Source organism: Neopsephotus bourkii, unplaced genomic scaffold (assembly GCF_033783945.1).
Source record: "Neopsephotus bourkii isolate Nb327-2 ecotype Australia unplaced genomic scaffold, CSIRO-AGI_Nbou_v1 NB_882, whole genome shotgun sequence".
Lineage (NCBI taxonomy): Eukaryota > Metazoa > Chordata > Aves > Psittaciformes > Psittacidae > Neopsephotus > Neopsephotus bourkii.
This window is the reverse complement of record NW_026901376.1, coordinates 1557971-1583813: the sequence shown is the minus strand read 5'-3', so window position 1 is coordinate 1583813 and position 25843 is coordinate 1557971. Positions and strand designations below refer to the sequence as shown.

The following is a 25843-nucleotide window of genomic DNA, read 5'->3' as shown; positions in this document are numbered from 1 at the left end:
TTACATATGCTCACTCACTCAGATTTCCTCGTTGAAATTTCAACAGATCCTTTGAATTCCCTCTTGAATTGTTTTCCAAGTTGTCAGCGGTGTGGAAATTGTGGGGTGGAAAGAGAATTGATCCTCTTCTCTGGACATCCCCGGTGCCAAAGGCAGTGATGGTGCATGTGAGCACCTGGGCTGGCAGCGGGCTGCTCTTGGCAGGGAAGGTCCATTGACAGGCTTTGTTCCTGGGAGTCTGGATTCCCACATGAAAGGAGTTTGAGGATCATGTCCAACTCTCTCTGTCTTCCTCTTGGGTTGCTCTAGCCCAGATGCCAAAGGGACCAGTCACGGTTGCCGCTTCACTTCGTTTTCTTTGTGCAGCCAAAGATGCTTTGGCTTTCCAGATGGAAATGGTCTGGCTTTCCAGAAGTACAGTGCCTCTGTTTCTCAAAAACCTTTGTGCCCTTTAAAATGCTGCATTTTTTTTAGACATTTGGGGTACTTTGAGCAGATTTACACATTTATATATGGAATGTAGTTTTATCTCAGCAGCTATTTTCCTAAACCCTCTCAAAGGACCATATTCTTATCTTCACCTTCTTTCCCCAAGGATTGCGCTACTCTTAGCACCTTCTCCAGAGCTGAGATTCTCAGAGCAGCATGGTTCATCCATCCAAGGCTATTCACTGACCAGCTGCTCTGAATCCATCTTTTTCACTCCCTCAGAACTTGATTCTGATAGGTCTTTACATTATTTCCTGCAAAAACGTGTATTTCATGTTCACATGGAGCATGTACATACCTGTGTGTATGCCTAGCAACTTCTAAGTGCATTATCCAACTCCAGCCAAATTGGATAGAGGGTAGCAGACTCAAAAATAGCAAGTTCCCTCAAGGTTTGAGCAAACAGGCAGAGGTAGAAGAGAGATGCCCTACTTCTAGTGAGGAAAAAGCTGCCATGTTGTGCTGAGCCTTTGTTTGGTGCCAGCGAATCCATTTGGGAGAGAGCACCCCACCCACAAGAAGGACTTCAATCAGCCCACACACCTTCTTGGGCTCCCAAGTCAATCAAGGAAAGCAGGATTTCATAGTTCTGCTGCTCATGGAACTGGGTTTTTTTTCAAGTAGCTTTTTCACTAAAATCTTATCAGCCCTTTGAATCCATGTACCATTAGCAAATGCCGCTTGCTTCATGAATATGCGCGTTCACAATGTGTAGCATTGGCTTAACCGCTCCTATTGAAGTTGATAATAAAACTCCTGCTGACTTCAAAGAGAACAGAGTCAGTCAATGCTGAGTGCTTTGGAAAATCCCACCCCTGGTTGTTATTTTATTTTTAACACATCTACTCAGGAGCTGTGGGATGGGACTAAATACTCAAGAATGAGTAAAGAGGGGGAAAAAAAGAGAAAAGATCAAACAGCCAAAAATGAAAATCCAGATTCTGAACTAAATATTTAACAACCTGTCCTTGGATCTAAGACTCACAGTGGAGCAATTCCCCTTTTGTGCGAGGAAGGGTCATAAGCTGCTGCCTTGAGGCATGAGAATGTTGCTTATGTACCTCACTCACACTGGCCTTCGTCATGATCTTCTCATGGAGGCCATTGGTAGAAGTTTAGATCTGAACGACAGGAAGTGTGGGATCTTTGATCTGTGTCAAGGCTACACATGATCATGGGTCAGAGTGGAGTTGATTCCTTAAGTTCTTCCCCTACAAATTTTCCATGTCTAGGAGGGCTCAGAGAGGGGCTGGTCTCCTCTGCTGGCACCAGAACAAGGCAAAGACCAAAGGATGTAATGGGTTATCAACTCTGCAAACTAGCAGACCACAAGTCTCTGATCCCATCTTAGGTGATCCACTCCTTCACTCCTCTTTTGCTATGAGCTGCGCAGCAAAAAGGTGTTTTGCAGCTCTTCAGCTTTCTTTCAGATGAATTTCACGTTCTCAGGTCTCTCTTCTCCCTTATACTTCGTGCCATAGCTTCAACACTATGCAAAGCTGAAGGGATCCTTACCACCATCCAGTTTAGCAGAGCACTGTGCATCCAACTCACTTCAAGGTGGCATAAACATGCTTAAAATTGTAACCCATATGTGATTTCAGCTGGGCAGAGCTCCCTTAATGTAAACACATTATTTACCTGTTTTGCTGAATCAGGGCATGCTCTCCTTATAGGGACTTTGTGTTTTAGTGTTAGCTATTTTGGTATCTTCTTCTCCTAAGATTATTTCCAGTGGAAAGAACACAGTATTTTTCATTCCAGCAGTATTTTTGGTAACAGTTACTATTTCCTCATAATATGTCTGTATTTTAGGACAAAACCAAATTATATGTTGGAAGCTCTTTTCCCCACTGCAGTTTCTCCAGCACTACTCACGAGCCAGTAGCATCAAGACCATAATCTGGAAGAGGTACAATAGATGCTATATTAAGTTTTATACAGGCTCGCCATCAAATTACATGCAATAGCTACTTGATCAGTTTCTATCAATCCATTTCACTTGGCCATTTGAAAAGCAGTTGCTTTTATCTTGATGGCTTATTTTTTAATTCAGACCTTACAAGGATTTTACATACAGTTCTTGTCTGATGACAGCAGAATTCTTCTGTTCATCTGTTTTGGCGCAGTGTGATTTTGTTGGGGTATAGTTGCATAATAAGAGGTATAAGCAAAAGGAACCCTCTCACTGTAACTCATTTTAATCGCTTTTCTGATTATTGTCTTTTATTATCTGTTCCTTGAAGTGAAGGCTATAACAATCCTGACAGCTGTTAGGACTTGATGCTGTAAAGCAGTCATACTAAAAACAGTGACAAACACTTTTTGTTTTGTTCTCCTGCCACCATGCTCCAGAAGACTGTAAATTTACCATCAAACTTCTACAGAGTTAGAACCTGGCAAAATCCTGTTCCGTGGCTACACTGTATAATCATTATTACCATACAAATCCTAAGTACTTTGTGTAATCTTTTAGGCTCTTTTCCCAATATTCAAGTGCTTTAGGAGAAAACAGGAGGATCGTTATTGCGGAAAACTGTATTATGTTGCATTTATTACCCATTCCTTGAGATCAAAAGGGTTAATTTCACCTTGCTCTATACCTTGTACAAACTTTGTACAATTAACTCACCTTGGTGCAGCTGAGCCCAGAATAAGGCATTATCTTATGGTGTTATCTCGCACTACAGATTTTTCATGACTGTTGATTCCTTAAACTTGGTCATGAAAAGACCTACAGAGGTTGAAAGAGTCTCCAGTTTGGATTCAACACAAATTATCCCTAACTTCCATCCCACATATCTATTATTCTTCTGGTCAGTACTTCTACTTCAGCCTGAATTCTAGTTTGCTCTAGAAACCATTGTGAAGAACTATACTTAACTCAATAGGTTTTATTATTTTAAAAAAGGCCTGTAAAGTTACGGTTGCACTTTTTTGTAAGTGCCAAAGAGATCTTGGATAGTTGCCGAAGTAACCTACAAAATGAGTAGAAATTAGGAAGAAATAAATTCATACAAATGCTTCATTATCTTCCTAGTTGGAACCTTTGTTCTAGATTCATTATGAAACTTACATAAAAGCACCTTATGGGATGAAACTTTCAGGCGTATTAAACCCATCCCATAAGGTTTGGTTTTGGATGTGGACAAGAGATTACAGCTTTTGTTCTGAGTTTCCAAAGTCATTAAAAAAAGCAACCATTACTTTTTTGAAGACTTACTTTGTAGTCTGGTATCTGTCCTGTGCTAGTTAATTCATGGACGTTTAAAGAAATCCTTGTAGGCAGGGTGGCATCAGAAATATGGAAATACAGCATCTGGGTGGAAAGGGTTGGGTTTTGCAATGTTTCCATTGAAACGCTTTTTTTTCTGCCAGATGAACAGATGCAGTGAAAACAGTCTTATCTGCAGCCTTTCTTTTGGGGAGATTAAATGAGTGAATCATCTATCAAAACATTATTTCATTTGATTAAATAGAAGATATTTATAGCATTTCTAAATATAAGCCAAACTGAGACAAGAAGGTTCACAAGGAATGGCCACTTTACACAGTCAGATGCTTTCTCTGTACCCAAAAATATGTTTAAATCCCCATTTCTTTACCTAGGTTGGGTGAATACAAGTTCACTGTGTACTGAGGGTGTTTATAGTCCTCATGCTCATGTTGTGGTCTGATTCTGTGGGCTGCAGATGCTTTTGTTTATAGATTTCCCATACCTCAGGGTTATCCAGAGTCTTAGCCGTATGTTTTGGTAGAAGTTTTGGAATAGATACCTGTTAAGCCTGAAGGTATAGTAATGAGATGATAGAAGAATTGATATCTTGCAGGAAATGACAAGATTTTGACATCTATTTGAATTCTGAATGGAATATTAAATTAATATTAAAATATATTTCAGGTTAATTTCAATGTCACATAGATACAAATGATTGAAGATTTTATTATATAATAAAAATAGAAATGAAAAGTTCTCCTGAACTTCATTCTTGAAATGTTTGATTTATCAAACATTTCTAATTCTTTTAAAACATGGTTTTATCAGAAGCAATTTATGTCAGGAGAAATTTCACTTTTGCCAAAATGCAAATTTCTGGTGGGGAAGTGAACTGATGTCTGACTGGGCCTGCCTGCCCATAGCAAAGTGGTCACAGCCTTTGCCATGGGTTTCCTAGCCTTTTGACCATTGGTATGATACTGTGGTGTTGGGCTTTTTTGGATTTGTCTTTTTCTTGACTGAGCTACATCTTATTAAAATAATTTTGCATTTGTTCTGAAACATTTCCATATTTTTGTACATATATAAAAACTCCCTTGTAAAAAGGCAAACCAAACTCTTTTATCTCCCTGCCCCTTTCATGAAAGTCTCCTTTGGCCATTTGTATTTGTGATTTCGCCTTTTCCCTTGATTACGTATTGAGATTTCTGTTAGAGGTTTTAGTATTCTGTCTTGGTTTTGGCTTGCAGTGTTCATCTTTGGAGCCTGAAGTCTTTGTATTTATTTATCGAGGGAGGCAGGTTTTTTATAACTGTATTTTCTTTACATTGTTAGCAATTCCAAGAATTCTCCTGAAGCAAAAGCTTTCACTGCTTCTTGTAAGATATCATTATGAGTAATCCTGAGTCATTTTACATATTCTAAAATATCTTTTCTGAGATGGTCATACTGACATTTGTGTTCTCTGTCAACATAGTATTTAATACCAAGCCTAATGCTGTGTGTTCCCTGCTTTCCAGAGAACAATCTGAACCCAAAATACACCATTAACTGAATATTTTTGATCACATATTTAAAAGCTGATATGGAAGATGATTATTGACTTTCCAATGCAATGATGTAGTCGTCTGCAGAAATCAATTCTTCTTATAATTCTTCACCAGCTGTATTTAAGAACTAGCATTTGGCTAGGACTTTTGAGGATTTAAAATAGAAAAATCTCTTATGAGGTGTCTTTCCTTAAGACATCTCCACCAGTTTGCAGTCACATTGCGCTGTTTTGAAATACAGGGAAATGGAGGCACAGCTGTAGAAACTTGGCCCAGGTAACTCAACGTCTGAAGCATGCAGAAAAGGAGAAACCAAGCTAAAAAGGAGAAACCAAGCTATCAGTACTGCATCTGTCCCACTGGGCCGTCATACCCTTAAATAATCTGTTCAATTCACATGAGTCTAGTTTATACCACTAGGCTCTAAGAAGCCTGTGTGTCGTGCATGTGTGAATGTTCCTAGATAGATAGATGTATACTTCACATCTTTGGTGTTACTTTTGGTATTTCACTGTGAACCTAGCCCTGTCTTGAACACGTTCCCATGAGCACTATGAACATGCCCTTAAATAAGTATGATCCATCTTAATTTTCCAGATGAGTCAGGAAAAAACACTTATTTCTTTTTCTGACAAGGTAAGCCAATTGGTATAGAGAACTGAAGTCACCCAGGCATTTCCCTGGCCCCCAAGGAACCTTTTGGCTTCCAGCCATCAGCTTTTTGTAGTCATCTGCATTCTGCTTCTGGCAGTAGTACACCCCAGGAAAGAACACAAATCTCTCTCCTTGTGAATTAAAACTCACAACTCTGGGTAGTTCAAAATCCTCCATTTTTGTCTTTAGCTTCCTGAATTTTATTCCCACTCTTTCTGCGCATTTGTTGGCTTTGGAGAAGGGTCCTGACATGCTTTTCGTGATTTAGCTGCCCCACTCAGAACCAGTTGCAGACATTTCCTTTAGAAAGCTATTTATGGATGCCAGTCTGGCCTTCTTCTGGTAATGTCTCCTTCCATTTATTTACCTATTTATATTTGATTGTCTCATGTTGATCTTTGAAGTCACAACGTCTGGTTTTCCTCTACAGTTTCTGGATCTCCAGTCCTGGGTTTTGAATAGATAACATGGCCAATGCTATACTGCAGGAGCGGAAGATGGAGAGGTTTGGGCATGATGGCTCTAAAAGGTGTCTAGATCTTACTTTTAAGATGATTAAAATTGGCCTTCACAGAAGTCATGGCAGTAATAATCTCATTGGTTTCTGGAAGACTCACAGCAAGAAGCACCTAGAAGACAGTAGGATTATTTTTACAGTGTAGGTTATTAGCATTGACGCTGGACTATAGCAAAACAGAGACATGGAGCCTTTTGTACATAAAATAGCTCTCAAGCTTGTTACCAAGCCTTCAAAATTACAAGACATGGCTGCTCAAAACTGGGAGGATGGGTGCAAGAATACAGCTGTTTTTATCAGAGCTAAATTGTTGATTTTTCAAGTTTGGGATTACTAATCCCAGGAAAACCCAAGCTTGGTAAAAAGTCCCTGCTTTTCTCCCAGGACTGCAAAATTGCACCTTTCAGGCCACGCTTTGGAAGGGATTGGATGTAATCTGTACCTTTTGCATGACATAAATGAATTAGATGAGATGAGGTACCAGAGAGTCCTCAGTTTTTACTTAAATATTGAGATCACCACAGCGTGTGCTTCTGGTGAGGAGAGAGGATTTTTCTTCATCCATCTCCTGCCTGCAGAGAGAACTGCTTCTCTTGTGTCTATTTGCTGTAGCTGTTGGCCAAATGCTCCCAAACTAACAAAGCTATGATATTGTATTGTTATAGCTTGGGTTGCTCTCACCAGTCAAGTCCTGCTTGTTTTAGCAATGTAAAGGTTGTCTAGACTAAGTTCATCCTTTAGACTCCTCCATAGTTGGTGGAGAAAGTTCAACACCTCCAGAATGTAATTCATCCCATCCAAAAAAAGATGTCTAAGACAGGAAGAATGAATCACTCTCTGGGGGCTGGTGCGCATCTCTCTGTTCACTGATGATAAAAGAAGTCTAGACAATTACCTTAACCTAGACACCCAGCTGTAAGATACCTTCAGCTGTGTGAGATCTAGCTATGCTTTCAGGTCCCAAAAGACAGATTTCAAAACCCTTGTTCAAATGTGAGGTAGCTTTCTGATTTCCCTGCAGCTTTCAAGCTCAAGTCACTTTTGACAATCAGCCTTCTTCTGTCTCAGTGAGACACATGGAACAGTTTTACCACAATTGAATAGCTTTTTAATGAAAGGGTTTTTACCCTCAGTCCCATCTGGGACTTGTCCATGAGAAGTTGATGATGGTTTGAGGACTGTTTCTTCCTGTTACTTGCTGAATCATTGCACCATTAAATATTGCTGCATAATTTCCTCACAAGAAGCCTGTGGCATGTAGATAATATTCAAAATGTGGTCCCCATTGGTTACTTTGATTGAATACATGCCACACATGATGTCTTCCATGAGCAGGAGCACAGCTCTTCAGCTGGTAGTTGCAAACACATTTGTGAGTTCATTTCTCATGGTCTGAAATTCATCTCTCATCCTCACTCTAGCCTTTCTATGAGCTCATTTGTTATAGCCTTTGGGGAAAGGCAGACAGGAAAGGGCACTGGATGACTGTAGAAGGAAAGGAAGAATGCAATAACCAGACCATAAGGAGTTGCAGTGCATCCATGGAGCCCTGGAGAAGGAGGCTGAGGTAGAGGCAGCTGAGAGGAAGTAAAGCCTCTCACATTGGACAAGCAAAGAGCTGCCATATACACCATTGCAGTTCCTCACTGCCCACCTTGCCCCATGGAGATGACCCTTGCAAGAGCAAGACTGGTAGAGTAGCCCAGGGCGCTTGAACATCAGCTGCTCCCTTTTCTAGCTCATGTCTTAGAGCAAAGTCACCTTCAGCTGATGTTTCCATGAAGAGTCCAGGCAGTGAGCAACTCAAGCACAGCCCAACTTTGGCTCCAGGTGGTTGTCCTTGCTCCCAGGGTGGTGATACCTTTTCCTGTTCGACTGCAAAGTAGATAGGTGAGGATGATGATGTCACCAATGGGACAACGTGGTTCACCAGCAGAGGTTGGCAGATGCATTGCTCCAAGGGCAGTGTGGACTGTTGGAAGGGGACTTTAGGGTGATGGCTTGTGTGTCTAAAGCTTTTGTCCCAGGCAAGTTAAAAGGAGGAGAGACTCCTCACCTTTGGGGGCTCTGCAGAGAACAGTGCCTTGAAATACACAAATAGTTACTTTGATTCTTTTGCTTTTAGATACCTTTTTGCCCTTGCCATTCAACATGGAAGCATAGTCTTCAAGGAAAATACCAAAACATTTGGTCATTTTGGTTAACAGAAAGCATTCCCTTTCTCAAGATGCCTTTTGCCCCTTACTTTAGGCAGTAAGTTTGGATGAACCTTGAAATGTTGGGGTTTTTGTGTGCGTATGTGAATTTTCCAGTTGCCAGAAAGCATAATTTGCCCAGTGATGTTACAGGTGTCTCTTTGCCTCCCCTGCCAAGACATCTGCCCACTGCTGCCTGCACCAGCCCTCAGTAGAGTCCGAACCGAAGCGATGGATGTGTTTCTCTCTAGGGGTTCCCAGCTTCAGCCCTCACTGTGTCAGCTCTGAATGCAGCCTGCCAAGGCTCAAGCAAATACTCAAGAAAAGGTTGAGGTATTCACCGAGCTCAAGCTATTGTACAAGAAATACCCTGAAGCTAAAACAGAGCTATGAGACATCATCACACAGAGTCGCTTCCCCCGCCCCGGCAGGCACCGTGCCGTACCAGACAAACTCCTCCAGATAGGATCCAGGCAGAGATGTTTGCTTAACACAGCAGCTCTTTGAAAAGGCAAATAAATGGACAGTGAAGCTACACAGACATGTCACTGTGCAGCGATTTCCGTTTAGCATTTACATTTAGTGCCAGGAAACCCTGACTCATGAATATGAAATCAGAAGGAAAGGAAAGGAAGAAGGCAGTTGTTCATTATTAGAGCTTCAAATTGGGCATGTGGTGGGAATTAGCATTAAAAACCACGTAGATTATAAAGAGAAGGGTGGGATCTGATGGCCCAGGAAGCTTGAAGATCCCAGCTTTGCAGCCAGGGTATGTGCTTTTGTGAGGTGCTCTATGCTCGTAGGCAAAGCCTCATGAAGCGTTATTGAGCCTTGAAGCTCAGGCTTACCCATCATGAGTCTCTTGCTCACATAGAGACGGGGGAAAGCAGATCCTGAGTATTCTTGGAAATGCTCCAAATTTACGGTGAGGCAATGGTGAGCAAAGGCAGGGAAGAAGTTATTATCAGAAATAAGAGAAATAACCAAGAGCAATCTCCAAGGGAAAGGAACAGCCTCAGATAGGAATCCCAAGGTCCAGAGAAGAAAGCTCGCATTTAATTGGAACTCACTGGGGTCAAAATGAAGGAGCCCCAGTCCTTCTGCAGGTAAGATTCCCATCTCTGCTCCACACCCAGGAATATAGTGTTAAAACCCTGGCTCCCTTTAACGCTGTCTTTTATCCAGCCATGAGTGTGGGACACCATCCTTTCTGCTCCTATTTACCCTTGCAAAAGATGAGCTTGCTTTCCTTGCACTCCCAGTGCCAGGCCCCAGGGAAGGATGTGGGTCAGAAGAACAGCAAGTAGAGACATTGCTGCAGGGTGGCAAGGGCTTGATTTCCAAAGCAGCTATTTGCATACAACCCTGGGAGCAGCCCAAGGCAGTGAGAAAAGATGCCATCCCTGCTATTGTCTTCATCTGAAGCTGTCCAGCTGTGCTGTATATGTACCCCTCTATTTCTTTACATCTCGGTAATTCCAGTGCCCTTAAAATATAACGAGAACTAATCTATCAGCATGGGGGACAGCAGCTCCCAGCAACAGCAACACATTTGGCAGATGCTCCAGGCTGGGAGCATGAGAGGTGCCATAAACCGCTGGCTACAAGATGGGCTGGGTAGGCTGTTGGGTGATAGGTGGAGTGGGCAAATGAATATGCATGAGACTAGGGTGCTTCTCACCCAGGTGTCCCTGTGCCACCTCTGCCCTCAGTGACAAAACCTGATGATGGCTGTTCTGCAGACCTCAGCTTTGCCCTGCGGCTGGGCCATGGGAAGCTGCCTGGCAGGGCTCTCATCCATTCCGTGCTGGTTGTGACAGCTTCAGAGAGTCATTAGCAAGCAAGGCGTGCTTGACGTGAATAATTAAAATACCTGCTGTGCTTTTAAATAGTTCAGAGCCAGCCTTGGAGCTGCATGTATGAGCGATGGCTGCTGTCGTTGGAGGAGACCGAAGGAAAGAGGAGGGCTGATATCCAGTGGGAAATTAAGGGCTCTGTGCTCCTTTTTGGCAGGAGAAGGGCTGGTGCTGGCAGCTCCTATAGGAATTTGGGCAGTCCCTACCCCTGAGTGAAGACCGGCACAGCTCTCCTTACTGATGAATGGGCATTTTGGTACAAACCTCCCCAAAGTCTCCTCTCTGCCAAAGGTTTGAGAGGTGGCTGAGCTCAGAACCCACTCAGGGGCTCGAAACCCATGGGATGAGGATGAGGGGCAGGAGGACAGGGACAGCATCACAGCTTTGGGGACAGCAAGTCACTCCGTCAGGCAGCATGGGGCACCTCGCCTGAGCACACAGAGGTGGAGCCTGCAGAGGATGCGCTGCCTTTTCCAAGGATGCTGTTTCCCCAAGATATCAATTAGACACTGAAATGAAAACAGTTTCTGCATGAACAATTAACAAAGAGTTTCCCGCAGTCTCTCGGCAGCCGGACTCCCTCTGTTCCTGCCATGCTGCTGCTACCCCCAGCTGCCTCCGAGTTTATATCACAATAGCACGGATGCGCCCTGTCCCCCATTGCCGAGGAGCTTCATCTAACAGGGAATGATACCAAACACCACGTCGGTGTCAGTGCCGCTGGAGCATGGAGCTGGGAAGCTGTAAATCATCTCTTCTTGTGAAAAAAATGGGTTTCTAGGCAGGGGATGGATGGAAAAATGACATTCCCCATGAGTTAGTTTCAAATTGAATTAAACAATTGGTTGGCCATAGTTATATATTTTTTTCCCTATATATATTTTCCCATGGAGAGCCTGGGCAATTCCAGTTTGGGGTCACCGTGCAGTGATTTTTTTTCCTCCCTTTTTTTTAGCTCAGCCAGTGATCCAAAAAATCGGTTATTTTCACAGCTTTGCCATAAAAACCTCCAGGGCAGGCAAAAACAGAGTTTCTAGTAGAGATAGGAAAAAAGGCTATTTGGGGACTGGGGCATGACACGGTGAGGATGGAGAGAGAGGTGTGGGCCAACAGCTTTGCAGCAGTGTGCGAAAGGCATCCTGATGTTTGGTCCTTTCCCTGGATTTATGTGAAGAGTGGGATCTGCTGCCTGCCCCCCTTGCACATGGCCCTTTGCCCACAAAGGATCGGCAAATTAGTCTTCTTCTGCCCCTATTGCAGAATGCTATCTGTCTTAAGACTTCCTTTAATTTACAGCTGTGTAGAGTTTGAAAAGCCCTTCAAATTCACTTGGGCTGATGAATTGGTAATTGAGTGTACCTGGATGCTGGTGCCATCTCTGCCTTTCCTTGCATTTGTATCAGTCTGTGTTTGTTTTCCCGAGCTGTAAATCACTGAGAGCTTGGAGAAGCTTTTATCAAATCCTGCTAGGAGGCAGTTGCTTTCCTTCTCACAAACACATCGCTAATGCCACGTGGAACCCACTGGCTTTTCTGCTCATTTAAAAACAATGAGGAAGTTATTAAATGGGGAAAAAAAAAAAAGCTCTTAGCAACGGGTGGGAAGGAGGAGGAACTAAATTGCTCCTGTTTCTCCGGTGCTTGCTCCTTCGGTCTAATATCTGTCCCATTGATCTCCTAATATGCGCTGCTTTGAAAGCCTGATTTATTGCCCCACGCTCTCTTATCTCCCTGCGTGTCTCAGTCTGTTAGAGCCCTGTTGGAGCACACATTGTTCTCGGCTTCATTAGCAACCAGGCAGGTCGGCTGCTGGTCCTTAGTCCAGCCTCACACAAGCAGCCTGCCACCTCCTGGGCTGCAAACCAGTGCCCTTTTCCCTGCAGGATCTAGCCCACCCTGACCAGTGCTGGGCATGGAGAGTTAAGCACACAGTTTAAAGGAGTCAGGGTCTTCATCCTAAGCTCTCCAGATTCTCCAGTGTGTTCTTGATGCCCACTTTTCCAGTGGCCTCTGAAGATACCTGTCCCTCTCCATCAGCTGTAGAGGGACCACAGCTGGCTCCATTCTCACCTTATCCATACCCAGTGAAAGCGCTTTATAGCTGATAGGTTTGGCAAAAGGGAATTTCAAATGGCAGATGTAACAGTCGTGATTTGCAGTTGTTGGAGCTGCTCCGGTCCCTCACCTGATGGAGTAGCTGAAAGAGCACCATGTGGCTGCTATACCCCAACAGTGCTGCTATGTTTTGAATATAGATTGTTTTCAATGAACTGCTACATGGTTTTTTGCTCAGGGGGGAAAAATGGCAAGTTATTGCCATGAACAAAGAAATGTGAGAACTTTGCATGTGAACATTTCGTAAGCATAAAATGAGGTGAAGTTTGCCAAAGCGATTATTCATTACAGATTGTTCATTCAGCTCTAATTGCTTGGATCTAGCTGTTGTTAGAAGGACTGTGTGATGCCTTTGTAGTACATAGTTAAGGTCAGAAAAGTGACGGTAGAAATGACTTCATGTTAAGTCAAGCTTTTGTTTGGGTGTAATGCTTCTATACCTGCTTAGCTTAGCAAGGGAAATAAATGATGCTGCCTGCCTTCTTCTTGTCACAATGCAGCTGGATAGCTAATGGAGAGTGAGTTGTGCCTTATTGACTCCCACTTTCCCTGTAGAAGGAATAATTAAATTTACCTATGGAGCCCCATCTTCTCATGCATCGCAGCCTGCAACTCTCCTGCATCTTAACTAACTAGATTAAAGATAATGCATGCAGTGATCACTGTTGAGAAAGGATCTGGCTTGGCTCTTAGATCCCAGATGGTATTTGCAGGACATGCACTTAGGAAAAGCATCACTTTTTTCCCTTGTAACCTGGCAAAATGTGTCTGGAAACCCAGAGGGACAAGCAAGGGGGAGCCCCACCATCTGTCTTTCAGCAGCATCTTCTGAAGTGGAACTACACTTTAAAGTCTCGCTAGTTCAGCCTTTCACATTGCAGAGTATGTGCCCATCTCTAAAATACCAGCTCATTTTTTCATCCCCCCATAATATTCCCATCCTACGTACACTCCTGGAAATCACCAACCAAACATTCGCCTACCCGCATTCAAATACCTGCCCTTGTTCTTGCTCTACTGTCCTTTTTCCAATCTAGAGATTATATTTCATAACTGACCTCCAACTACCTGCTGCCTCCCTGTGACACTTCTCACCCTTGTCTACCTTATTGATTGGTCTATTATGCTCTCCACTCTCCTGATGACTTATAGATTGCCTGGTATCTGTCACAGGCTCGCTTTTGTTCTGTAATATTTATCCTTGGTGTTTTGCAACACCATTCTCTCTCCCTGGCCACTGTCCTCCACCTGCCTCTCTTGTGAATGTCTGATTTGGAAAAAAGAGAAGAAACCTTCTGTGAAAAGAGCCCTGCCTGCTGTGAGTTCACACATACACTGGTTAAAAAACACATTCGAGACGCTGTCGTTTTCAATGGGGCTCTTTATTTTCTTTGCACCATTTGGAGGTAATAAAGTGTCACCAGATCAGACCGCGATCAGTGATACAGCTTGGAAGGCAGCCTTCTACAGAAAATCTCTACTGCATTAGTCAATGAAACAGCAACAGGGCAGGGAACAGTCTTGTGTTTAAAGGGATGTGTAGGTAGGAAGGTTCTGCCTCCACTGGGGGAGAGGTCTGGGACGTGTCCCAAATCCATCCATCTCCCTGAACTTGTCAGAGGTTGTCCAGCTCTCTGATATTGTTCCAGACTTGTCCCAGCTCTGTCCATCACTCTGACGTTTAATTAACTGCCCTGTTCTCCTGCATCTTACACTGGATTTGTGCTGTCTTTCTGAAATACCTCTTAGGTCATGTCTGAATATTACTAATGGGAGGAGTAATAGAATGATTGTCACTAATATTGCTATTATTGTTATTATGTTGATGATAATAAAACAAGACATTGAATATCCCAAAGATTCCTATTATGATCAGTGTTGCTTTTTCTTGCTGTATTGGTTGCCTTGCATCACGGTGAACAGGATCTTGACAGCAGTGGTAAAGCATAGAGAGCCCTGGCCAGCCAAGCATCCAAAAGTAAAAGAAAATCAGAGCGGGTTGGAAGTGACCAATGAGGACAATAAAATCACACTTCAGATTTAAAAGCACATTTATGAGACCAATCCCCAGGTGTAAGGATGATTAAGCAGCTTATTAAAATCTGTCTGTGCCAGGTGGCTGGTGATGGTGGTGGCAGTGGCTCCTCACCCCTCCAGAATCTCTGTGTTGATGTCTGTCTTGTACCACCTGCCCTGTGCATGCCCATCTTCCCTGCATCTCTTTCAGTCCCTGTCTGGCATCTGTCCCATTCTTCTTATTTCAGGTCCCCTTCCACTATTTCTTATAGTCCTTCTTTCACTGGTGCATGGATTTCTTTTCCCTTTTAGATACTCTGTTGAGCAGCCGGTCTCATATGGACCTCCCCTTGGTTCTCTTCCTGTTCATATCTGCTCCTGTGTCTCTGTGATTCACAGTTTGAGTAGCTGTGTTGTCCCTGGGATGGCACAGCTACAGGTTGAGCAGAGAAGAGATTTAGAGCAGCACTGCAGAGAAGGACTTCGGGATGTTGGTCAATGAGTAAATGAACATGAGCCAGCAGTGTGCGCTTGCAGCCCAGAAAGCCAACCCTATCCTGGGGTGCATCAAAAGGAGCGTGATCAGCAGGTCGAAGATTGGATATAAGGAAGAAGTTCTTTAGTGTAAGGGTGGTGAAGCACTGGAATGGGTTGCGTGAATGCTCCATCCCTGGCGGTGTTCAAGGCCAGGTTGGACAGAGCCTTGGTCCACATGGTTTAGTGTGAGGTATCCCTGCCCATGGCAGGGGGATTGGAAGTGGATGATCTTTAGGTCCTTTCCAACCCTGACTATTCTATGATTCTATGTTAATCAAGCCATCAATCAATCCTTTGTACCCCTTGATGAAACTCCCTCTTATGTTTTCTGATTCTTTCCTTGCAGTTTGAACACCGGGCTTGGTGACCATCCTGTGGGATCCCAAATGCTGTGTCCAGTGTGCCTCCGAGCCCCTGCAGACAACAACTAGGAGACATTCATGACTGTGGCAGGAAACAGCAGCAACACTCAGGCACAAAGGTAAGGGGTGGCCTTGTCGATTGCATCTCTGGAATGAGAAAAGCAGCTGGTGTGAGACTGATGGCCATGGGAGAGATCCAACAGGGATTGTGTGCATGGACGACTGGGTCATGAAGGGGAGACTCATGGCATTCATTTCCAAGAGGAAAGAGGCTGGTGCAGTGATCCAGGGTTGTGTTTCTCACATCTCCATTCTTGCAGTTGTTTCTGGAGAGCCTCTTGTCTCTTGGTCAAGCATGGACCTTCCTGGGGAGCCTCTGAATGGTTGAGCTGTGGCAGTTGCACTCCTAAAAGTGTGGCAGCAGTGAAAGTTATCATGGTTATAATTTTGAGTTTTAATTGCTTAAGGTTGAATTCACATTCTTCTGCTAGAATTTAAGGGATATCGCCTGTTAAGAATTCAGGAGCATGGAAAAAGTGGGGTTTTTCCTCCTCAGATTAGAAATACAGTGTGTGCCTCCATCTCAACTTCTACAAAATTGCATTTTACAAAGCAGAAAGAGAACATCAGGTTCATGTTGGTGTAACTTAGTTTTCTAGGAGGAGAGTTTGCCCTGTGTTTCCTGTTGAAATGGCTAGCTGTACTGGACACGCTGAAATTTCCTCTCTCTCATCTTCACATTGACATTATGAAAAGGGTTTTCATCCATCCGTCGGAAGAAAAAGATAACTTTTGTACAAAGGTGCACAGTCGACAGGGTAGAGGTGTTTTTTTTTGGGTAGCATATAATTTTTTTCACCCTGTTATTATTTAAAATACGCTTTCTAAGAGGACAAAAGGGGATAGTTTAATGGAAACAAATTTCTGAAGCAAAATGTGCAGCTGGATAAAAAAAGATTATTTCTCTTATTACTTCTGTAGACAGGTGAATTTGGAATTTGAGTACAAAAGGTGTTAAAAAGTGTGTTTCAACTTCCCTTCAGTGTGCTGTTGAGATTGAAAAGAGTAATTTTTGGAGAAAAACTTTTCTCCGAGCCTCCATTTCCAGCATTGTCAGGTTTCTCACAGCTATTATCATGTTTTCACCTTTTCTTCTTCCACCTCATTTGTCCTTTCTCGAAGAAAATGCAGTGCTGGTCAAAGGTGTGCAGTCCACTGGTTGGAACTGGTTTGAAAGGGAGGCACAGTGGTGCTGGAGGTGCACAGGCATCTCTGAAGGCCGGATGGGACTGAGAGGATACAGTCCCTGATGGAAGGGAGGGAAAGATGGAGAGCCTGGCCTGGGGGTAGTCCTTTTGAAAGCATCTACAAATCTACAGCTCTTAAGCCACCCTTTCCAAAGTGACTTTTAACCAATTAGGAATCTAAGCATCACTGAAGATAAGCAGAGTTTAGGTGCTCAGGTCCCTCTGGGCAGACAAAAATATCTCAGCAGTGCAGACAGATAGGCAGTGTTGTCTGTCCTGATGGATCCAGACCCAAGGCCAAGCAATGAATTACAAACATAAGTGCCAAAATAGCAGGCGTGGGACATGAAGGATAAAAGACAGTTGTGTTATTTGAGCTGATAAGCTCTGCGTCTTGAAGATGCTTGCATCAAAGGCTCCTGCAGGGTTTCACAATTGAGTGTTATACCATCCAGCACTGAGTTACCAAAGATGTAAAACTGGACTTGCAGAGAAAGCTTCATGCCTGCCACAAAGGAGCAGAATAAGAGTTTGTTTTGAGAACTATTAGGCTGAATAATTTGGGATTGGTCTCTGTGAACACTGTGAAGATATTGGTCCCCACAGAACAATGATTGCCATTAATGCCTCAGCTCCCTGGATCTCTTTTCTCCCCAACCTTTGGGTCAAATGCTGCTAGCCAGCATGAACAATATTTCACCCTTCTTTGGTAATTATTATCCCTTCTGTTCATTTCTCAGAAGCCTTTTCACAAGCAAGAGGTATTTTCAAGGGTTGCAAGCATTCATCTCACTGTACATTTCCATGGCTATTTTTCTTGGAAGAGCTGAAGAGATAATTTACTTTATTAGACCAAATGAAAGGAGCTTATGAAGGCAGCCTATGAAGAAGGTTTGGGAGCTATAGAGGAGAGCCCTCTGACATTGCCACTTTCACTTCTTGCAGAAGATGAAAAGTAGGTGTTTTTGTTTAGTTTTGTGCCATTCTTCTTTATATTGTGTAGGCTCCCTTTCAAACAGCTAATGCTGAGATATTCTGCATGGTCCCATCACTGGTCTAGCCAGTAACACTTATAGGGAAGCATAACATCTTTGATTGGGAAGCCTGGAGACTCGCAGCACTGGATTGATCATCTGGGGAGGAGGTTCTCAGACTCTGGTGAGGATCCACATGATGTGAGCCTTGGCCAGCCCATCCATCCCTGATGTGGGCAGGTAGCCGGAGACACCCGACTGCGCAGACCCTTCTCCAAGCAGCTTCATGCAATGAGCAGATAACTGAAAATCATCTCCTGGGCAATTCACTTCATTCATCAATTAAATTGTTTGCTGTGAACAGTTTGGCCCCATCCAGCTCCAGGATTTCAGCCTTGTAATTTTGCTGGCAGAGGACAATGGTGCCATGTCCGTGAAATCTGCCTGCCAACTGCTTCCCCTGCTAAGCATTTTCTAGGCTAACGATCTCAAAAACCTTGCCAGCAGCCCCAGCTCTGTCCCTTTCAGGGCAAGCCACTCATTTAAACGTGAGCACCTCTAAATGACTCCATCTGCTAAGTGACGTTAGTAAAGAAAAGATTATAGAAGGAGTTATTGCCATGTCCTCGGGTTATAACCCTGTTATAAAATGGGCTGGAAGAACAAGGGGACTGTGAGGAGCTGAGGCTCAAAACCACCTGGGTGACTGTCAGCTTGATTTATTTTCTTGCTCATTAGATAAATTAGAAAACTGGCACAAGAAATCATTGCCCACTCTCAGACGCTTGGTGACCTGCCATGTGGCACGGGATGCTGGCTGCAGGGAGACCGTGGCTCCTTTGCACCTACCTGGGACATGGGATGGGACCTTGATCTGCTGGTGCCACACATCTCCTTGGTGGTCCTATCATCCTAAGCCATGAGACTGACCCATCTGGTGAGCACTGGAACCCACTAAAATTTTGGTTTTCTCTAATACTGTTGATTTTTGCTTGCTTGTTTATGAACCAGGCTAATTTTTGTCTGCCAGAAGGATGGAGCTTAATGGTCAGACTTCCTCTTAATCCCTGGGTAAAATTCACTTTCCAGGAGGTCAGACTACAGCTACAGTGCCTTCCAACCTAAAACCCCAATGAAATATTCAAACTACATAACTAAATGTTAAATTCAGATCATTTAAGCCATCTTCAGTATGTTTAGCTGCATCCGATGCACTTCCATAGTATGAAACAAGGCCATTCTTATATTCTCATACACATAGTATTTACATACAAGTAAAAGCTTCCAGCCAGGATGTGCTATTAAGAGACTGCAACGCATTTCTCAGCCAACGTGGAGGAATCCCTGCTGCAAACAGATGCTGAAACAGGGGGAGGAACAGGGCAGGGATCCCACAGGAAGGACTCCTCCGGGTCCCAGCCTCTGCAAGGAGGAACAGCAATACCTGCCCTGTAGTCCATGGTCAGAGCAGATTTACTCTGTTCTCCATGCCCCTTCTTCTGTCCATGGGACTTCTGCACTGCCTGCACTGGGTCCTTGTCACCCTGTCCCTACTGGGACATGTGTGTCCCCATGGCTCAGCCTGCTGCCAGGTGTGTGCCCATATGTGCAAATGCTGCTGGGCGGCACAGCAGGGAGGAAACGGGGCTAATTCCTTCCTGAGACTCACAAGGAATCGGCTTATAGCCTGAACCTCTGATTACTGTTATCCTGGCCAGCATGATGGTAACCACTTCCTGAAATTACCCATCTTTTTCCAAAGTCTAGGGGCTTTTTTAGATTCACCCAACCAATGTAAGCAAATTCCAGCCCTGGTTTCATGCCCAGTGGGTCTGAGGGGCTGTGTCTGTGCAGACTCAAGCCTGAATGTGGGGGAAAAAGTTTGAAGCCTCAAATGCACCCCCAGTGGGAAGTGTGTCTGGGTGTGATGCCTGATCCCACCTGCCAGACCTGATGGAGCTGATGCAGAGCATCACCATCAGCCCCTTTCCAGCCGCCGTGCTGGAGCTGAGCGTTCAGACTCACCTGCTGGGATCCTGGCAGTTAATATGCCTCTGAAATGGCCGGCAAGACATGGATGCTGTCAAGTAAAACACAGAGTGAAATGTTTGGCTGATAGGATTAAGCTGTGAATCCCACCTGTCTGCAGCATGAGATGTGGTACCACATGCTCCCACCTGCTGCTGCTCCTTGTCTCCCACTGCTGCCTGCCAAGCCTGTCCCACTTGGAAATTAAAGTGGGGAAATCAAAGTCCTCCTCCCTCCTCTCCTGCTGTGCCTCTCAGCCACTGACATTAACACTGGAATGGCTGACATTAGCTTTGAATGGATTTTAATAACCTCCTTGTGAGCCTAAATTACCTGCGCAGCATGAGGTCCAGTGTGTGTTTGGAGACCTGGCCATGAGCAGTGTGCATCAGGAGCTGGATCTGCTCTTCAGGCTGAAGACATGAGGACAGACCTGCTTGAGGAGCTGTGATGGCTTATGCCAATGGCTCTGGAGAGCCACTGCTCTGGCATCTGCTGTCTGAAAGCATCCTGCCACCAGCAGGTCTGCAAGGGGCTCGTGAGCTTCCCAGCACTGAGGATGCTGGTCGGCTTGGCCACCTCCATGGGATGTTTTCCTCTCCTGTGCAGTGTATGGGCTGCTGCAGGATGGTTGAACCCCCCCAGTGCCATGAATGGGAGCAGCCCCAGGCCCTACCATCACATGGCATGAAATAGCAGCTTTGGTTTAGCAGAGCCCTGTGGATGGAAAGCTAAGTAAGATCATGCCTGGCGCAGCTGAGACTCTGGACTAGTGCATGGAAATCCAGCAAGAAGATTAAAAGGTGTCCCCAGGCAGGAGTATTTATTGCTTTCTTTGTGAGGTGAGATGCGTGTGGTGTGGGAGTCACACGCACCATGACCTAACCCCTGAGCATCTGCACGTGGGCAGCGCTGTGTCCCCACAGTGGCTGATCTTGGGGACAAGGCCAGAAAAGCTCCTTCTGAGATACAGGAGGATGCATCCAATTTGCGCTCCTGCACCAGGGATGCGGGCTTGGCATCAGCCTTTCAGCTCCTCCGCAAAGGGAAAACCCCCATGTTTTCCTCCTCTTCTACAAGAGGGAAAGCTGAGGCAGGTTGTCAGATGGTTCTCACTTCTAGAAGATGAAGGGGCTTGGAAACATCTTCTGAAGTTACTTTTCCTCAGTTAAAAGTCCCAAGATCTAAGTGAATGATGCAGCCTCTTTGGCTGGTCACAGAATCGAAGCCTGATTCGTGTGAAGAGTGATCGTTTCTAACCGCTGTCAAAATCCACATGTATTTCCAGTACGGAAATGGGAATATCCACAGGAATATGGACACTGGATCACAGCAGGGGTGGGTCAGCAGCTTTTCCAAGTCAGGCTCAAGAGAGCCTGTGGAATCATCAGGCACCTCAAAGAACTGAGGACTGAAAACAACCCCTTAGAAAAAAAGTGTGGGATAATGATTGAGTTATATTTAAGAGGCTCATTCATACTAAGTAAATGCAAATAGTTTACATGGAAAATATTTCCCATTAAGCTTATTTCTACCTAAAATGCTAACAGATTGAGATTATGACTCTAATGATTATTTTTATTGCTGGTTTGCATCTAAATGGCATAAATTTCCCCCTACTGTTCTCTCTGGGTTAAATCAATAAACCCATTAAGAAGGTTCATCTTCCTCTAAGATTCCTCCCTCTCTTCTTTCTGTCTCATCTCCACTGCTGCCCTTTCTATCCACCCACTACCAGTGATTTTTCAGAGCTGCCTCCAAGACAGTGGTGCTGAGGATCTGAGAACTCCCTTTGCCAGAGCAGAGTGAACCTGGTCTTTGCTGAGACAGGAGACCACAGAGGAGCAAAAGCGCTGTCTCCTTCCCTCAGCTTGGGGCATACTGCAAGGAGATGCCATTGAAGTCAGCTCTTAGCCTTTCCCCTCCTGTTTTAACAGAGAAGCTATACCTGTCATGTTCCTTCAAACACTGTCTGCGGCTCACTGAGGAGGTGCTGGATTTCTGTTTGAAGAGGAATTACCCTGATACATACACAGCGAAAGTCATTAAGACACTGACCTTTAAATTGAGCTTCTTCCTGTTCATATAGGGAGGAGGTAGGTTGAGTGCCCAAATCTTATTCATTTTAATGACAAATCCCTCACATGGAGGCTTGGAAATGCTCGGCTTTAATGCAATTCACCTCCCTCTGCTGCAGCTTGGCTTTGCTGTGCAGGGTTTGTCTCTGCTTCCCCCGCATAGTGACAGACCCTATAGATCTGCTCCAACCCTGCTGTGCCCAGGTACCATTGTGTATGGATTTATGAGCTGAGGGCAGTGCTACCACAGGGATCTCCATGCTCCTTAATCAGTATCACTGACCTTTCTTTTCTCCATTACTCTCAACATCACTTTTTTTCTTAGCTTAATTTGCACAGGTTTCATGTTATCCATGTTCTTTGCTTTGTCCCTGTTATCCCATTACCCTGGATAATCAAAGCTGGCTGTAATAGAAACAGCAGAAACAATTTGCTTACCCTCCTATTACAAGATATTCCCTCTACTAAGTCAGAATACCTGCAGTTCTGTGGTAATGCTAATTAGCTGTGCATACATCTCGAAAGTAAAGCAAATGACACCAGGATCCTTTGGGATGGTGGGGATTAAAGAAAGATAAGATATTATTCTCCTCTTTCTCTGTGCTTCAGTGTCCCTACCCTCAGTGGAAATGGCTTTGTACTTATAGAATAAAACGTAATGCATGGTAGTGGGAGCCACTGACTCTGCAGAGAGGTGGAGCTGAAAGGAGCCAATTTCCCTGCTAGCAAACCCACTATGAAAGTAATGATCCTCCCCAATGTCTTGCTCCTTGTCCCTATTCCCAGTGGGATAGGATGGGACAGTCTTCACCCTGTGCTGGTTCCCAGGCCTCAGAGCCTGGTGGTGCTGGGCAGGGTGGTACATGAGCACTGATTTGCCGGGGCAGTGGCTATCCCCCTGAGCATCATATGGGTGGAAAACCTCCTGTCCAGCCTCAGAGGCTGGTTGAAATAGTGGCCGTAAATGTGAATGCCCTTTGCATTGCCAGGTACCTGCTGTTGCAAGTGGCTATTACATCCATCAGGATGCTTACATATCCTTCCTGCACCTTGGGCAACTGACACAGCAGGAGTTTTGGAGCAGGCAAAAGTCCTGGGGAAAATAAGGAAGGCAGTAATGAGAGAAGGAAAATCATCAGAAGAGGGGATATGCAGTGGCAGGACACGTTGCTGGTACTGTCCCAGCCACCCCTCTTCACTTTGCACTGCATAGAACCACAGGCTCTGCCTCACCACAGCTTATCCATGAGGATACATGGGGCAATCTCCCACCATCTGTGTGCAATATCCTCTAATAAGTCTTGCAAGAGGCTTTCTCCTGAGTGTCAGCCAAACGAAGAGTGATTCGTGCATGCGTGTAGGACTGTCAGAGCTCTCCATGCAGGAGCAATCCCACACAAGTCCACCCAGCAGCTCCTCACTGAGCTCCCCAGCTCCTCTGCCAGCAGCATGGACACACAGCCTCAGTGCACCCCAATGGATGGGGGACTGGCCCTATAGCCACCAGCACAGATGCAGTGTGTCCCCAGGTCCGGACCTTGTGCTTCTCCCTGGTACCAAAGCTCCAGGAGGCTGGTTAGATAGCCCTGGCTCTCCCTGCAGCCCCTGAAATTGAGGAAGTCATTATTTATCTGCACTCTGATACCTTTGATGTACCTTTGATGCAATACTCATGTTTGGGATTTCACCACATCTCTCATCCTCCAGGTCTGTCGGGGAGCTTTATGTAGCCATGACTCAGAGGCAGGCATCAGTGGAGAGTCTGTAGATGCACCCAGCAGCTGTCATGTGGAGGGTATAAATAATGTATATGCACCTATATACGCATGCCCTACGAGCTCAGGTCCTTCCCTTCCTGAATGGTACCAGCTCCTTTAAAGGACCCCTGCTTCATGCCTGACCATGGTTCTGACTGTGCCAGAAGGCTCAGAATACACAGACATCCTCCACATCTGTCTGAGGATTACAGGGATGGGCAATAAAAGGGCTGATAGTGGTGAGGACTTGGTACTGCATGTCCCTCCTTGCCTGCTTAGAGCAGTGTAATAACTCCTTCCCTGTGGCTGAAGCCTTTGCTGTTATTGCTCACCATCATTTCTGTGTGCAGTTTTAAGGCTATAGATACCAAAGTGCCTTGCTCTTCTCACAAGCCCTGTGGTCAGTAAGATGCTTTGAAGCCCATGGTATTCATCCTTTAAAACCACCCAGGTGCAGGTTGTTGGCACAAAGCTGAAAAGGGCTTTTAAGGTGCTTGGGTACTAGCCAAAGAGATTTGCTGGTGCAGTCAGGGCCCAAGCAGCTGCACACCAAGGGGCTGAACAGAGCCGTGCTGTGCCTTGTGCTGCAAAGATGCAGGTGCATCATCCCAGCAGAGAGCTCAGCCCTGAAATACCTGAACCTCAGCAGAAGAAGCAGAGAGACTCAGATTTGAGTGCTGGCTGATGTCAGCCCTGAAATCAAGCCCTTTGTCTTATTGCCAGTCATCTGAGACAGTTCGGTTCTGATCAGGCAGCGGAAGCTTTCATTGTAAGAGTGTGTTTGAAAAGGAAAATATAACATGAGTTTGACTCATAGGAAGGGGTGCTTGGCATTGGAGATGGGACAGTGTGTCACTGTGGGCATTGGGAATTTCCTATTGGTTTTACTTGGCTGAGGCAAGGTAAACTTCCTATTAACTTCCCTGAGAGAGCTTATAATGATTTGACCCTTAAAATTAAAGATCTGGAGCTAAGCTGACTCCAGCACAGCCTCCGCAGCACGCTGAAACAGCCAGCAGCTTTCAACAGCAAGTGCACTCGGTGTTGTTATGTCTCTTCAACTCCTGACATTATTTAGAGGAAAAAACCCAAACAAACAGGCAGAGGTCGAATTTGTGGGCTTTGTTTCTCTGCAGTTCAAAGGATGCTACAGCCTGGATTTTAATTGGCACCGTGTTCTCCCGACTGGTACCAGGGCAGTCCTGAAGACTGACACCCAGCCAGGCAGGCAGAACAGCAGCCAAGGAGGAAGGCTGTTTCAAGTGCTGGGTGCCTGCCACCCATCTGCAGGTACTCAGAGGTCTCCTCAGCACCATTGCACTGATCTGGGGGCAGAGGAGCGTTGCTTCATTTCTGATCATTAATGCAACGGTCTGTTCTCTGTTTTCCTTCCGCTCATCTCTCTGCACAGTCCAGGGGGAGCCACATATTGAGTGGCTTGTGCTGGAGATCACAGCACACAGATAATGAAGCTGTTTTCCTACCCTTTGTGATTCCTGACAGTGCAGCTCAGCCTGGTCTCACACTTCTGCCTGGTGCCAGGTCTGGAGCCTGCAGGAGGCAGTGGGAGGCAGATGCTCTGCAAGCTGCCAACAGTGTAAGGCTGCGTGCCCCTATGGAGAGAAGCAGGAATAGCTCAGGCTCTGGACACCCTCAGCTTAACCCCAACACCTTGGCCAAATGGAAGTTGTCAGTGCTGACATGCAGACCTGTTCTGGTGTGTGGAGTGCAGGATGCTGCTGGGTATCACCAGGGCTGTGAGCTCCTCTAGCAGTTGAGGAGTGGGCTTTGCTAGGGTCACAGCTAGGACAGTCCCCACTCTCCACCAAGGAGGCTGTGGCCCTGTGCAGTGATGCACAAAGCACAGTCTTGTTCCGAGCACAGGTGGGATGGGGAGCAGAGTGACCTGCTTTGATAAACACAATCATCTTCCATCTTCCCAACAGGGCTTGGGGGTTTCAAATCACTTCTTGGTTGAGCTCTAACAACAGCATCTTTCCATCTCCCTCCTCCTCTGCCCAGGAGCAGGAAGGCTTTCTGGTCAGCAGCTCCAGCTGATGATTTCATTAATGCTTAGGATAGGGTCCCACCTGCTCCTCTCTGCAGATTCAGCATTGCCCCCACCTTTATACTTGCCTGCTTTCCTCCACCTCACCTCTCCTTCCTGAGCTGGCTAATGGCTCTGCATCCTGTAGGCTTCCACATCCCTCCACCTTTCCTGCTTATCTACTCTTTGACCCCAGGAAAGCACT

The 25843-nt window shown here is 45.2% G+C and overlaps 1 protein-coding gene across 5 annotated transcripts in view; it reads left to right on the top strand.

The window, feature by feature from the left end:
- The window catches only part of ELFN1 (extracellular leucine rich repeat and fibronectin type III domain containing 1), a 237765-nt gene that overhangs the window by 174099 nt on the left and 37823 nt on the right, over nucleotides 1–25843 (top strand). For all 5 annotated transcript variants that reach the window (XM_061357017.1, XM_061357014.1, XM_061357013.1 and 2 more), the window contains one exon: nucleotides 15492–15626. The gene's annotated coding sequence lies outside the window, so the exon portion shown is untranslated. The remainder of the gene's footprint in view (nucleotides 1–15491; nucleotides 15627–25843) is intronic.